Below are 16805 nucleotides of genomic sequence, written 5' to 3' on the forward strand. Positions count from 1 at the left end.
TACGCGGGCCTCTCATTGTTGTGGCCTCTCCAGTTGCGGAGCACAGGCTCCGGACACGCAGGCTCAGCGGCCATGGCTAACGGGCCCAGCCACTCCGCAGCATGTGGGATCTTCCCGGACCGGGGCACGAACCCGTGTCCCCTGCAACGGCAGGCGGACTGTCAACCACTGTGCCACCAGGGAAGCCCCTATACATCCTTGGTGATAAACATAAAATGTCTCATTTACTCAGTGTGTATAAGCTAAGTGCTGTTTTTATTCTGTTTTTTCCAATGAGGAAGCTGACACTAGAGATGAAACAACATGCCCAGGTTCACGCAGGCAATAACAGATGGAGACTGGATCTGAAGTTAAGTGGAACACACTTTTTTCTGACTTCATATATGAGTACTCAACACATGAAACTGAGAAAATATCCTTCCAGTTATTGTAGAATTACAAAATATCATGAGGATTTTCCTATCAACCTGACAGAAAATTTTACTTCTTTTTGCCCCATCAAACTAGTCCTTCAAATTTTGTTTCCACTTGTCAATTACAGTCACCCATTCTTGTATTGTTCCTGGCTCTGTGATGGCCATACCAGCCTTTGGACCAAAGAAAGCTATGTCTGCTACTAATGTCCTCCTAGGCCAGAATAGTTGGAGTCTCATCTATTCTGAATCTCTTTATTTTTACTGGAGATTTTGATGTCTTGATAATATGCCTTGTCAACCTGCCCCTGCTATTGCTATCTAGCTAATTCTTTTTTTACTTTTAATTATCAATATTTGCTTTTGCCCTATGTGTACAACACACAAGTCAAACTGATCTGATGAATACAAAATTAAAATGAAAATCTACTGCACACCACATCCCATTCCATTTCCCAGAAATAATTGCTGCTGTTCTTGTTTCTATAGTGATTACAGCCACTCTCTCCATGGGTAATACCTTTCTCTCATTCTTGCTGACAATTAAAAAATTGAGCATAAAGTGTATGAAGTACTCTGCAGACAACTCTCATCTATTCCATGTGGCCATTTTCAATGACACCCCTAACCTCTTGCAAAAGAATCCCTCAAAAGACACCAAACTGCAAAAAAACTAGAACTCTCTCATCTCCTTTTCTCACTCCCTTTCTCTCTCCATCTTGCAACATGCTGGTGATTGGCCTGATATATAGTTTTGAGGAACAGTGTTTGGGAAACAAGGAAAGAGATCAATGCTAATAGCTCAGCAATTGGTGTCAAAATACACAAGACAAAAGGAACCAAGTAGACAAAATACTAGAGGAAAAATTAAGATAAATGGTCAAATGATCAGAATTCAAGATTTCTTTTAAAATTAGAGACTGATAATTTTTTCTTTAAGTATGTGTCCATAAATTAAAAATGTTTAAATGGAGTACTGTCTAGTCCCCCTTCTTGAGTTTGTTGATGTAAAATTGCCATGAAAGAAAAAGGGAAAGGGGAGGCAGTGAGAGGCAGGAGGAAAGAGATAAGCTGAGCAGCATAGCTAGGTGGCAAACCAGAGATCAGCTTAGTTTCCCACTGAACTGAGTTTGATATGGTCATGTATTCCTTAATTTTTCCTCTCAACAGAGTAGACTGTGGAAGGTAATCAAGGCAAATAGATACACAAGGCAAACTGATACTAGCAGCAGCTTTCCATGCTCCATAAGCTACTAAATATCTTATCTGCTGGTGACTCCTGTTTTCTGTTCTCCTTTCTATAGCAGGCTTACTCCATTGTTTTGTTTTGTTGTTTGCCCTTCTGGCTCTCCCATAGGTAAGATTTGGAGAGCAAAAGGAGAAACAGTATGTAGGCAGTCTATTATCTTGATGAGAGACCCTGATTTCTGATTATTTCCTTGTGTTTTAATCATCCACCCTGTGTTGTTCTATAATATTCTTTTCTTGTGTCTTTAAATTGTTTTCCTACTGGTTGCTGAAACATCAGAATTACTCTTTGGTTGGTTTAACGTGATTATAATTATTATGTTCTTGACTTTTTTTTGCTGTTGATTGCTTTGCTGAGTTCTGCACCTTCACTTCTGTCTTAACTCCAACTTCTCAGTTCTTCCATGGTCCAAATTGTTGAATTTCTTAGATTTCTGTCAAGTACGCCTCTCATTTATTCTGATGACCTATCTTCCTGTCAAAACTATGCTAAATCTCATAATCCAAGGCTGAAAAGCAGCACAACAAATAAACATAATAATTTGTGAGGTGAAAACAATTTAATTACTGCTCCAAATTGGTGAAAAATGATTTTAAATAATTTACATTTTTAAAATTCTCATATTATGGAGACATTTTGAATTAGTATATAGCTTTAGTAATTTTCCAATAACCAGGGTGTTTATGAACTGCCTGGTCACATGAAGAACTGTAAAGCAGAGTCATTCAATAATTGAAGAAACTTACTACAAAGCATGACATACATGGATCACTTTCTTACAATGAGACTTGGAATACAGCAGGTAGTTAAAGGCACACTGAAACTTATTTTTAAAATCATAACTTGCAATTACATTAATATATGGCTTCTTAAACCATTAAGCAGTGACCTGATCAGGATAAATAGGTCATTTTTTAGGAACTAAAATTGTTCATTGAACACATTCTAAACTTCATTGGATTAAATGAAATAACACCAACATTTCACCCCTTAATATATTTGTAATTAAAGTTATATGTTCAAACATACCACATAATTTAATAAATATTTTATTTTGAACCCACCCATGGGCCAAGCACTTCTCTAGGTACTAGCTGTGATAGAATGAAGGATAAAATATTGCCTTGTCCTCCAGGAAAGGGACTTAGAGTCTTGCAGGAGATAAACACACATAAGTGACTACAATATAACGGGTCATGATAAATAGTGCAATAGACTCCAGTATAAGAAATAATGGTTTTTTTCCCTAAAACACAGAGCAAGCAAGGAAGGAAAATTTATTTCAGTCTCTCATGAGACCCAAATTGCAGCCAGGAACAAAAGAAACTGCAGAGTTGGATTCTAGAAATGCAACTCAGGGAATATCTAAAGAGCATGTAATAGTTAACATTTTGCTGAATGTAAGTAACAAAGTTAGTTGGGCTAGTCTCAGTTTAAAGAGGAATTTGTTGTAACATACTGAGGCATCTCACAGAGCTCAACAACAGGAATTCCACTAGATCTCAGAAAGTTGGAGTCAGGGATTCATCTGTCAACAGATTTCTCGTTCCCTCCGTGGTCTCTGTTTGCCTTTGTGAGAATGCTCATTAACTTCCTTCTCTTTTCAAAACGTAGGTTTTTCTTTTATGCCTCACCTGATCTAACCTGTATATTGACAGTTTCTTGTTTTTATATGTAAGGGTTTCAGCTACCATGAGAGATACTGGACTTATTTTCTAGTTCTATTTTCCAACATTTCTAGGAAGAGATCGATTTACACAGTTTGGCTATCGTGGGTCCTGTAAACTGGAGTGGGGTTGTAGGTATTGTTCCCATACAGAAGAAGCTGCAATCGAGTAGGCAAAAAGAAGAGGGTCACTTTCTAGAGCTGGAATGCTTAGAAAGTAGGCATTCCTGTAAGTGTCCACTAGAAGAGGGATAAGTCTGGTTAATACTTCTGGAAATGGTTTAGCTACGAGGTTCCTAATCAGGTGATTACCCAGGAGTCAGTTATTATGATATAGATTCATAATCTATAAATATTAATAACCAAGAATATTCTCTAGGTTGTGGGACAAAGGCTAATTTCCAGTGATAAGACCTGGCAAAAATAAATGAATACAGCAGGACCAAAACCACTGTATAATTTTCAGAGCTGCATTCAACTATTGGAGGAGGAAATAGGGAAACTGGCAAAGGATGACTCCTGTGTTTTTGGCTTGAACAACTGAAGAGAGAGTGGTACTAATTTCAGAACAAGGAACACTGGCAGGTTAATAAACTTAGGTGGAGAAAATAACTTGTTCCATCGAAGTCATGTTCAATTGTAAATGACAAATAGAGATAAAATAGGCAGTTAAGAAGAGTTTTAAAGTCTGGAGGGCAAGTGGACTGTTTGGACTTGGAGGAGAGCTGGAATAATCCTCCCATTTACCAGGAGGGACGACAAAGACCATAATTGCAGACTGAGGCTGGGTTTGAGATTTAGAGATAACAATTTAAGAGAGTTCCTTCCCAAATACTTTTATTTTCTCAACCTGAGATGAAGACTTGGGAAGAGGTATAGCAGCTGGATACAGAAGAAAGAGCTAAAGGAATATAATCTTGTTGGTATAATTATCCTGGTGCTGTTAAGAAATTGTTCTTCTCAGCAATGTGAGGAAGAGAAGCTTAGAAAATGTTTACATTCCAGTAATACTATAAATAAAGCAAACATCAGAGTAGCCTAAACTCTTTTTCAAGCTTAATGCAAGCTCTATTTCCTGGACTGTGCTAATGCCAATTTGGTTAGGATGGAAACTATGTTTCCCAGACTTTCTTCCGCTCTATGATTCAAAGTTAGAAATGATCATAAAGAGACTTTGCATGAGATTTGGAAGGCAAAACTGAAGCAGTGTCCATTTTTCTACAAAGGTCATGTGTTCAGATATCGTGAAAGGCACAGAGGTGGGCCCCAGCCATTCTCTGTTCTGCATTCAGGTTGTCTTCCCAGCTTCTGGTCCTGTTGACTAATAATGGCCTTGTCACCCCACCCCTCGGCTGTGAAGCTACAGAGGTATTAGCTGCACAGAGTCCCTCTTCATGAGCTTCCCCCTTCTTAGGAAGATGGACGTATTTTTTTTTCCATTATCTCTTCAAAGGTCCATATTGTCACCTGTCAGTCCTTCAAGTAGAGTCTTTAGTGGCTCTGACTCAAACTTTCCGATTGACCCTTCCACTTTTGTATAAGCACTTCCACTTCCCAGCGCTTCCTCTTTCGTATAAGGTTTAATTATTTTACTAAACCCCTTACTACTGAAGTACTCATCATGATTCTGGTTTTCTCACTAAACCAAAGATATTATTTCTGATTACAGTGTTTCTCTTTAATATTCAAGGTTAAATTTCTGTGTTATACACTAGTGAACACCTTAAATATTGATATGGGCCTCAAATTGTACGCAAAGAAGCTACCTTTAGGAGTTGAGATCGATGTTTCACCCAGGAGAACAAAATGCTTGGTATGCATGCAGCAGCTCTTTGGTTGAGGCTGATATTTGATTTTCAGGAAAAGATACATTGAAACAATTTTCTTCTAAGACTTACTTCATCAGGCATGTGCAGAATTTATGGATTTATGGTCATCAGTATGGAGAATACATTTATTCACCTGGATTTCAGATTGCAATATCATTTTAAATGTTCTAAGAGGGGGCAAACACTAGTTTATGGGTTTAATGTCCTTTAAAATGATAAGTCAGATACAAGTTGGTAACCTTGGATGGCTGCTTCATATTTTCTTCCTAAACTCATTTAAAACTGTTTCAGGCTTCAAAAATGAACTGACTCAGTGATGGCCACAGTTAACCATTTTAATTATTGTGTCTTGTCTTTGGGATTCTGGTGATATTCTTGGCCCTAGCATTACCACTTGACTTATTTCTGTATTTTCCATTGTATAGATTTTAAACAATGGTTGTAAGGTATCTGGGAACTCCACTGAGATCAAAGAGTGAGACAGTTGATGTTATCAATGAACAGATAAAGATAATTTAAGCCAGTGCTTTTTACTTTTTTCTTTTAGAATCAGTTAGCATGTCCATTTTTAAAAAGAAGTTTGCATACAGCCGGCCAAAAATAAACAAGGAAAATGGTAAAAATAAATACATAAATAAAGGAAGGAGGGAAGATATGCTGAATAAAATGGATTCTTAGAGGCAAATCTAGTATTACATGAAAGTAAAATAGGATCAAATATCTACCTAAGTAGGGTAGTTCTAGGGAATAAGTTTTCTTTAATTGTTATTGGGGTGGGAAAGGATCTTGGCCCTAAAAAGTGAACTACAGAATTTTCAGAAAGTTAATGAGAATGTCCTGCCTAGGTGAAGCTAAGGTATACAGAATAGTTGCTCCTTAAAATCTGTAAACATGAATTTAATAATCTGCATAATTGGGTAATCATAACTTGATAAATAAGGGAGTAATTTCAGATGGTTGGTTAAATTTGGACATATTTGAAAGGTATGTATGAAAAACGTTTTTAAATCATTTAAGTAACATCAGGTTTTAAATTGACAGAGTTACTTTGAAGTCGAAAACAATAATGGTTTTCACTATATGGTAAATGCCTGTGAAATAGGAGGAAGTTACTGAAAGACCCTGAAAGACTGATAGGTCAATTAAAAAGAACCATCATGGCCACAATAAATGGAATCAAGTTACGGAAGAATTTGAAGGGCAGCAGTGGGGCCTGGAACCCATGCCATCCTGTTTCAGATTTAGGCAATTCGGATGGCATTGCCAGTCTCAGCTTGTCCCAGGCATCAGAATGAGACTTGGAAATTTCTGAGGAAAGCATTCCAAAGTTTGGGTCCACTGAGGCATGAAACCTGTGCAGGAGCCCATTTGCCAGGGTCTGAGGGAAGTTCTGCTCGTGATAACTTCCATTGACATCCATTTACTTGTGCAAATTCCTTTAATAAAATCTCTTACAAGTTTTTTGTAACACTTTTCTTAGTTGCAATTTTGTATTTGTGTTGTCATTCCCTGCCACCCCCCACCCCCCAATCCCCTTTGGCCATGCTGCTGAGCAGCCTGTGGGATCCCGGTTAATCCTAGTTCCAGGGATCAAACCTGGGCCCTTGGCAGTGAAAGCGTGGCATCCACTAACCACTGGACCGGCAGGGAACTCCCTGTTGCTGTCATTCTTAAATTAAGAACTTTCTGTGCTAATACACTATAAGTTTCATGATGGCACAGGTGATAACAGGTTTTGTCTTATTTCTTTATCATCTAGTTCAGACTAAGTCATCTTACAATAACAAATCCAAATATTGTTAGCTTGCAAAAACCAAAAATGTATTTCTCATTTATGTTAATGTCTTTTACAGGTCAACCTTGGCTGTGTTCCAACTCTTCTTCATTTCTGAATCCAAGCTAAAGACACAGCCTCTGCCTGTAATTATTCAGACTCACACACATGAGAAAAGAGATAGCAGAATCTCGTGGTGGCTCTTAAAGCTCTTGCCCAGAAGTGGCACATGCCATTCACAGTTACATTTCATTGGTAAAAGCAAATCGCATGACCAGCATGAGTTCAAGGGAAGTGTCAATATAATCCTCCGACAAGAACAGGGTTGGTTCAAAGGAGAAGCAAGTTTTCTTTGATAATATCTAACAGAATCTGTCCTCTTGTTCAAACATTTAGTTTCCTCCTGTAAGCACACAAAGAAATTCTCTTCCTTCCCCTAGGTAGACCACTCAAAAGTCCCATTCAGTCATGGCATAGATTCAAAGTTCAGGATCTTGTGATGGTCCCCATATTTGACTTGAATGTGGTTCTTCTTCATCCAGATTTATTTATTTATATTGTTTACCTATATTTACATCTCAGCATGTTTGGTTTGTAGTAGTTGCACAATAAATGTCAACTAAGTGACTAAATTCACAAAACAAGGCAAAGAAGAGTATAAAGTGTTATATAATATAAGCATTATAGAAACTCAAATGATGAGATCAATTAAGATTGTTATTTCAGATTTATTTAATCTGAAATAACAGATTTATTATTTAAATTTAATTAATTTAATTTAATTTATTATTTATTTAATCTGAAATAACAATTCAGATTGTTATTTCCAAGCCTGGGAAAGTAGGGCATGAGATGGTAAGAAGTTGGCATTTCCAGAAAATGGAGAAGATGAGGAAAGCCATCAAAGAACATTATCTGTATGAGGCAAGCTTGATGAGGAATCTGAAGGAAAATGATGTCTTTTTATGAAAACAACTATGGTTTCTAACAGCTGATATAAGTTTTTAAATTATATATATGAAAATCTATTTTTAAATATTTCTAATAAATAGACTGAAATATTCTTTATCTAATGCATATCATTTTTTTGTATAACTAAACTAAGGTTGCTCATGTTTCCCTCAGAATCTTTGTTCTCTTATCAAACACACAGAAGAATATTCTCATTACAAATGACACTGGCAACAGCAAACTCACAAACAAAATATTCTGGCTTTACCCTCCTCATGGTGATTTATGATCATGTACTTAAAGTGTCTACCCAAAGCATTAAAATGATTGAGCATCCCGAGATCACAAAATAATGCTACTGAGAAGTTAAATGAATGATAGAAGAATTCTAAGAGGGCAATAACGGAATTTCATTTTATGACTGCACTGACCTTCTCTAAATTTCTGCTCAATTCTTCCTTATCATTTCTGATATGTTAGTCTACATACCTAAATTAAACACCCGTCTGTAAACTAAATTCATTTACACAGGAGGAAAAAAAAATGTTGAATTCACCATATGCGAGTTTGTTCATAAGCTTTTAAATTTTAAATCTTGATGCCTCTCCTGTGAACAGTAATTAATCAGACATGATGAAGCAACTTCAATAAGTACTGAACTGACATGTCTTTGGTGTATTTCCTCTATCTCATTCAACATTCAACAAATACATATTAAGAACTGGCTATGAGTAATTCCTTGTGCTGGGTGCTGAGTTTTTTATTGAGGAATATGATAATGGAATAAAATTCATAATGCAGTGCTTTGCCTCTGCGATGTAGTAGATATGAGACCTTAGGCAAGTTGTTTAACCCTTTCTGTGCCTCACTTTCCTTATTTGAAAAACTAGGATGTTAACAAATCTCTCTCTCAGAGTTGTTATTAGGAAAAATGAATAAATGGATGTTTGCCTGGAATAGCATCCAAATGTTAGTTACCTTTTATTAATATTATTAGAAAATTACAATAACAGTGTGATTAACAGATATAATATTGATAGATATCAATCTCTACAGACTGTAAAGGAGGGCTTAACTCTCTTTTAGAATGAGGTTTCCTGGGAAAAGTAATTCTTGAACTGACTATTGACATCAGATTAAGAATTAACCTGATTGGGGCTTCCCTGGTGGTGCAGTGGTTGAGTGCGCCTACCGATGCAGGGGACACGGGTTCGTGCCCCGGTCCGGGAAGATCCCACATGCTGCGGAGCGGCTGGGCCCGTGAGCCATGGCCGCTGAGCCTGCGCGTCTGGAGCCTGTGCTCCACAACGGTAGAGGCCACAACAGTGAGAGGTCCGCGTACCGCAAAAAAAAAAAAAAAAAAAAAAAGAACAGTGTATGCTACAAAATAAATGTACAAGAGCATAACGCATTTTGAAAATTGCAAGTCATTGTGCATAGCTGGAACCAAAGTTTCAAGAAGAAAGCTTATGTAAATGGTGCTAGAAAATATTTCTCAGGGCCAGATCAGAAAATAACTATTTCAGGTTAAGCTTTTTACCACAGTTTTTGTTATTTTACCTATAAATATACAATAGCATATCACTTTTGGAAAAAAGTTGTGTATGGTATGTGGAAAGTGGGTATCAAGGTTAAAAGTATTAAGATAATAATTTAGGATGTTATTATAAGCCTCAACTATTTCAGTTGTTTTATCATATGTGTCCCCAATAAAAATATAATTGGCTGCTTAGGCAATTACTTACGGTATGGCATAAACTGACACTCTAAAAACTATTTTCAGTCAGTTAAAAGCTTTCTGTGTGTTGCATTGTAATTTTCACTGACAATGAAAAATCATATATTTTATAATAATTACTTACTCCATTAGAATTTCAAATCGAAACATTTAGCATACTTAAATCTGTCGTTACAGCTATCATCTATGAAGAGATCACATTAGGGTTAAGGTATTAAAAACAAAATCCCTAACATCTTTTAATATTCAGAATATGTTATAAACTCTCAGAATGATAATAATGTTATTTCGTATCTTACCTTATATATTATATTGTTTAGCTGATACAATTGTTGTTTGGACCAAATTACAGAAGCAAACACATTTTTTTAAATCTATTACTCAAACGTCACCTCCACCTCACTAGCAGGTGGTCAGCTCTCCCTCAGATACTGTTTCATTGCAACCTCATTACTAACCTGGTCAGTTAACTGAAACTCAACTGCTACTCATTTGACTGAAGGTGACGGCAGAGATGCTTAGGAGTTTTATTCTATAATTATTTGTTTATATTTGGACATTTGGCTTTCTATTCCCTCAGGATACACACTTCACCAGAATAGTCTAGGAGGGGCATATTCAAGTTATCTTAAGTTGTAATGTGTGGTTCTAGTTAGAAGCAGTGGGCTCCTCTGCTCTCAGACTATATTGGCATATCTTTCTAGCTAAATAGCTCAACACTTTCTTGCTTCAGTTAGTTGCATTGTTTCCGTGAGCACAGAATCTATCATTGTGATTTGACGTCCAAAGCATATCCTCTACATGTGTCTGCCTGAAATTCTTTTTTATATCTGAATACTACTGGTGTTCCACTTAATTTCAAAGAAGCCCCTTAGTTCTCAATGTGTTAAGTCTCTTGATCAAAATAGACTCTGAGTTAAGCAGGAAGGAGGGATTCTACTCAACATTTCAATTTTAATTTTTTTTAATTGCTAGAGACAAACACAACTTTCCCTTCAATATGTGTCTCAAACTCTAACGTGTAGTTGAAGAAGCTGGTGAGCTTGTTGGACAGGGAGATCCTCAGGCTTCACTCCAAACTTCCTGCATCCAAATCTGCATTTTAGTAAGATTCCCAGGTGATTCACATGTACATTAGAGTTTGAAAAATCAATGGCTTATAGGGCTATTTTTATTTACCTATAAGATCAAAGACAACACCTAAGCATGTACTATGATTTTTCACTGACACCTAATACTACATGTGTATAGTGTTTGTTTTCCTGATGACACTTTCTTACTGAATACTGTATTTTCACTAATTCTTTTAAGCTCCCAGACAATGAATGGGCTACATAAAATCTAAGGAATAGCACTTACTGTTATAATAAAATAAAAATAGCAATAAATTTGACTGCCACATTAAATATATATAAGTTCATGATGTTGCATCATAATTAGGTATAATTATAAGTCCCTTGCAGACAGGATTATAAATGACTTTAAGATAGCCATATATATATGTTAGCAGAAAGAAGAAAGATGCTATTAGGATCCCCCCACCCCCATCCAAAGACCTCTCAAAAACAGTATGAATGCTTCACCCATCTAGCAGGAAACACCATAACTTTTTATTCTGGAAATGTTTTAAATGCATCCATTTCTTTAATTTAACATTTACTAATAACAGGGATTGTGTTTGATGCCAAGAAACTAAATGAGACACAGCTTTTCCCTCAAGAATTTATAAGTTTTTTGTGGAGCCAGACAAGCAACCAGAAATGGTTTCTCCAAGAGTTCAGAACATGTCACCCTGTAATATGCCACGTTGGCATACTGATTATATTGAATTAAACGTATTTGAGAAACAGCCGGTACAAGAAGGCCATTCTCACCCTCATTTGTCTCCCTGAAACAGGAGGTAAATCTCTTATGTGAAAGGTACCGTCCCTGTACCAGGAGGGTAGAAGGCATCCTTATTAGCAGAGACAGGGAATTTAGGGCTGAGAAGGCTATATAAACCAAACTTGTTACTTCTTCACTAACTTAATCCTCCAAGCCCAAACCCCTTTGTCTTGTTAATTCTTTACAAATTTATTGTTTCTTTGGCTAAAAGGTATAAAAGCTTCCAGCTCTGGTCATTTTTTGAGTCTCATATTTTTATGGGAATCCCGTATGTATAAAATTAAAATTTTTCCCTTATTAATCTGTCTTATGTCAATTTAATTATTAGATCAGCCAATGAACAAGTAGGGAAGAATAGAAAATTTTCCTCCCCTACACTTCAACAGAGAAAAATGCATACTGGATATACAGGAATAAGCAGAATACTGTGGAAACAAATAAAAGATCCCATTGTCTTATATAATCAAAATAGTATTCATAGACATGAACACCTAGAGTTAGATGTTCCTGAAGGAATATAATATGCTAGCTTAAAGAATACATGGAGCATGGAATGTATATCCAGGTGGAGGAAGAACACACACAAAATTATACTGCTGTGCAAAGGCAGTATTCATGGCATAGAGAATGTCTGAGTTCCTGAGCGATTTGCAATAGTAGGTGAAGCTTATGAAAAGCTGGTTGGGAGAGAAGTAGATTATAATTTTGTCTTACTTACCATGCTAAACGATTTTCATACTCACAAAACAGAATTTATTTCTCTTTTCCATGTCAGGCAGAAACCCTATTTTCCTGGATTTTGATCTAGGGAAATTCCTGTTCTACATCGTACAACCTGTGTAATTTAGAAAAGAATAAATAATTTCTTCAGCAGGGGTTTTAGCAAAGGGTCTTTTGGGTTCTAGCTTGCAACTCCTGGAGATAAGCTTGTGGAATTCCTTTCTCCATGGAGGTAGGTTAATTTAAATACCTAGTTTGCTCTGAGCTGTGGCATCAGGTATTTGAGAAGGAATTTACTCACTGCCCTGTCACTCTCTTATTCTACTCCATCTCTCGGCTGTTGCATAAATATAGGTACCACAACTATACCCATTTCATTTCTTCTTCTTTTGCCAAGTTTATTTATATACATTGTTAGAATAAGCCAAGTTACATGACTAATGGAAGGACACATTTAGTGTGTTTTACCAAAATTTATCAAAATCTGCACTAGAGCCATGGAAGAATCCAAAGAAATTAATGGGAAAAAAGTGGAAGCTGATATTTTAGCTGGGACACGTATCATCTGTGTAATACTGGGCAAAACCCTTAGAGTTTCTGAGCCAGTTTATCTTCATTTGAAAATGGTGGATAGTGATATCTGCCATACAAAATTGCTCTCAAGAACTTAATCAGATTATGTATTGAATGGTTGGAAATCAGGTTATTCATAAATGTTGTAGACAATGGAAAAGTAACTATTTCTTTATCCCATGCTTAGTGCTAACAGTTTTGGAAAACATTAGATTTAAATAAATTTACTTAAAGAGAATAGAAGTTGTGATTAAATATTTTACCACAGTGACTGAAAATTTGGCCCTGGGGTCAGAATATTTTTTCCATGTGATTGCAGAGCAGAATGCTAGTTGCAGGACTTTGTATAAGTTTCTTCATCCATCAAAGCCACAATGTCATCATTTATAAAAAGTGGATATCAAGAGGATTTATTTCATAGAGTTTTTCTTTGGATTATATAATAATGTATGTAAAGCATGTAGCTACTATCTGTTAAGTGTCTGATATATAACAATGTTAGCTAATAATAAGAAAGTGGATGGGAAACTAATTTCAAAATGTTTGTTCATTAAAAGAGGATTATTTGTGAAATGAGAGAACAAGTTTAATATATAACAGTATATAGTCAAGGATGCAGAAATGTTGGTGAGAAACTATTTAGACACAATATAAAGTGTTTGCGAGCTGAGTTTGTTCATATTCTCCTTTTCATCCTTAATACCTAGTCACTAAGCAAGGCACATAGTAGGCTATTTTTTAAAATTATTTCATTTTATATGGATGGAAACAAACTGAGTTGACCTCACAAACAATCCTTTGGCAGAACAGACTTGTCCATTGTGATAAAGTCTCACTTGCATCCCACCCAAACTAGTTACCTCCTACATTGAGCTATGTTCAAGGTGAAGAGGACTGAAGTGCAAGATGAAAAAAAATGTGGTGAAAAATTTAAACAATAGGCATCTTAGATGTAGAAAATGGACCTGAGGACACGGGGAAGGGGAAGGGTAAGCTGGGACGAAGTGAGAGAGTAGCATTGACATACACTACCAAATGTAAAAGAGCTAGCTAGTGGGAAGCAGCCGTATCGCATAGGTAGGTCAGCTCAGTGCTTTGTGACACCTAGAGGGGTGGGATAGGGAGGGTGGGAGGGTGACTCAAGAGGGAGGGGATGTGGAGATATATGTATACATATAGCTGATTCACTTTGTTACACAGTAGAAACTAATACAACATTGTAAAGCAATTACACACCAATAAAAATATTAAAAAAAAAAACCAATAGGCATCTTTTCTTGTGATTCATACTTCTATGGCTGTACACATATGCTTAAGGATGTGATGCAGGAACCTGAATTATATATATATATATATATATATATATATATATATATATATATATATATATATATATATATAGACCTTATAAATAATTAATGTACTAGGTGCTATCATATGAACTATTTGCTTTAATTGCAAAAGGGTCAATCTCACTGACTACACAGACAAAGTTCCCCAAGATTTATGAATAATGAACAGGCCCCCAGAGGGTCATTTCAAAGTCTTTGAAAGATCACACTTCTAAAATCAAAAAGATTATGTCAAATTTATGTTTGAGGATATGCAAATTTGTTTTCAAAAAAGGTACTTTTAGAAATAGATATATAACATTTTAAAGGAAAGATATTAAGATCATTATTCTCTGATAGATCATTTTCATTTATGTATGTTTTAAAAACCACATTTATAATATTACATGAAAAGGCATGAAACTTTCTGTGTTTTATTTATGATTATTACACATAGTATATATGAAGTAAAACTGCTGAATAAAATACAAAATTATGTTTAGAAGATTAAATGTAAACTTAGTTCAGTTCAGTAACTGTAGGCAATTACTATTTATACATGCCCAATATTGTGGTAAGCATTGTTGTGGGAAAACAAAGAAATAAATGGTACCCTCAGGGAATAGAGCTATCACGTACTTAAAACACATGCTAAGATGGCAGTGTGGGAGGACACAAGTTAGCGTCTCCCCACAACTAGTGCGTCTGCCAGCTGCTGGTCGGGGACTCTGACCCCCAAGGAGACGGGAGGAACCTCAAAGTGAACTGGTAAGATGTAGGGGGACTGAGGGGGGAGGAGAAGTGGAGGCCAGACAAGATCAGCACCCTGAGGCCAGGGAGATCAGGAGAGGCAGGTGGGAGGGACTCTCCAGGAAGAGCAGGAAGAGCAGAGGGAGATCGCCTGGCCCACTAGGGCCAGGGAGCCTGCTGAGCTCCCAAGCCGGTTCTCCCAACTCCAAAGCCCCATCCAGGCTGCGTGGGTCCCGGGGGCATAGGAGAGAGGCCAGGAAGATCAGGAGTGGCAGGTGGGAGGAGCCATCCAGGAGGAGTGGGAGAGGAGCAGAGGGCGATTACCCTGCCCACTGTGGCCCGGGGAGCCTGCTGAGGTCCCAGGCCGATCCCCTGCCCTCCAAGCCCTCTCCAGGCTGTGTGGGTCCTTGGGGGCATAGGAGTGAGGCCAGGAGATTGGGAGAGGCAGGTGGGAGGGGCCCTCCCAGACCCCAAACTGGAGGAGAAGGAGAGGAGAGGAGGACATTTGCCTCACCCACTTGAGCTCAGGAAGCCTGCTAGGCTCCCAGATGAGGTCCCCTGCCCTCAGAGACCAGGATGGGGGGCACGCCTGGGCCCCTTCTGTTTCTTGAGCCAAAGCCCCACCCCCCACAGCCCCCAGGGCCTTTTCCAGCCTTGTGGATCCTGAGTATTGGCCCCACCCACTGCCCAAATCTCACCCTTGCTTAGGCCCTGCTTTCCACAGCCAAGGCCTCCCCCCGCATTTTTTTTTTCTTTTTTTCTTTTCCCTCCTCCTCTTTTTTACTATTGTGGTACTGATGTAACTTCTAGTTGTTGATTCATTTATATCTGTATGTTTACATTCTTTCTAACGTATCTGTTAGTTTCCTAGGTCTACTTTTATTTGTTATTATTTTTATTTATTACTTTTATTTATAATATTTTATTATTATTATTTGTTATTTTTCTCTTTTATTTTCCCTTTTGCCACCCCACGTGGCTTGCAGGATCTTGATTCGCGAGCCTGGGAAGTTCCTGCAGTGGGAGCTCCGAATCCGAACCACTGGACTAACAGAAACACAGACCCCAGGGAATATTCATCAGAATGAGGTCTCAGAGAGTTCCTCATCTCAGCACCAAGACCCAGCTCTACCCACTAGCCTACAAACTCCAGTGTTGGAAGCCTCAGGCCAAACAACCAGTAAAACAGGAACACAATCTCACTCATAAAAAAAAAAAAAAAAAAATGAGACGGCAAAAAAATATGTCACAGATGAAGAAGCAAGGTAAAAACATACAAGACCAAATAAATGAAGAGGAAATAAGCAATCTACCTGAAAAACAATTCAGAGTAATGATAGAAAAGATGATCCAGAATCTCTGAAATAGAACGGAAGCACGGATTGAGAAAATACAAGAAATGATTAACAAAGATCTAGAAGAAATAAAGAACAAACAAACAGAGATGAAAAACACAATAACTGAAATGAAAAGTACACTAGAAGGAATCAGTAACAGAATAACAGAGGCAGAAGAACGAATAAGTGAGCTGGAAGACAAAATGGTGGAAATAACTGCCGAAGAGCAGAATAAAGAAAAAAGAATTAAAAGAATTGAAGACAATCTCAGAGACCTCTGGGACAACAATAAACGCACCAACATTCCAATTATACAGGTCCCAGAAGAAGAGAAAAAGAAAGGGACTGAGAAAATATTTGAAGAGATCATAGTGAAAAACTTTCCTAACATGGGAAAGGAAATAGTCACCCAAGTCCAGGAAGCACCAAGAGTCCCATACAGGATAAACCCTAGGGAAAACACATCAAGACACATATTAATCAAACTAACAAAAAATTGAATTCAAAGAAAAATATTAAAAGTAGCAAGGGAAAAACAAAAAATAACATACAAAGGAAAATCCAAAAAGTTATCAGCTGATTTTCCAGTG

This window comes from Delphinus delphis, chromosome 18, assembly GCF_949987515.2.
Source record: "Delphinus delphis chromosome 18, mDelDel1.2, whole genome shotgun sequence".
Classification (NCBI taxonomy): Eukaryota; Metazoa; Chordata; class Mammalia; order Artiodactyla; family Delphinidae; genus Delphinus; species Delphinus delphis.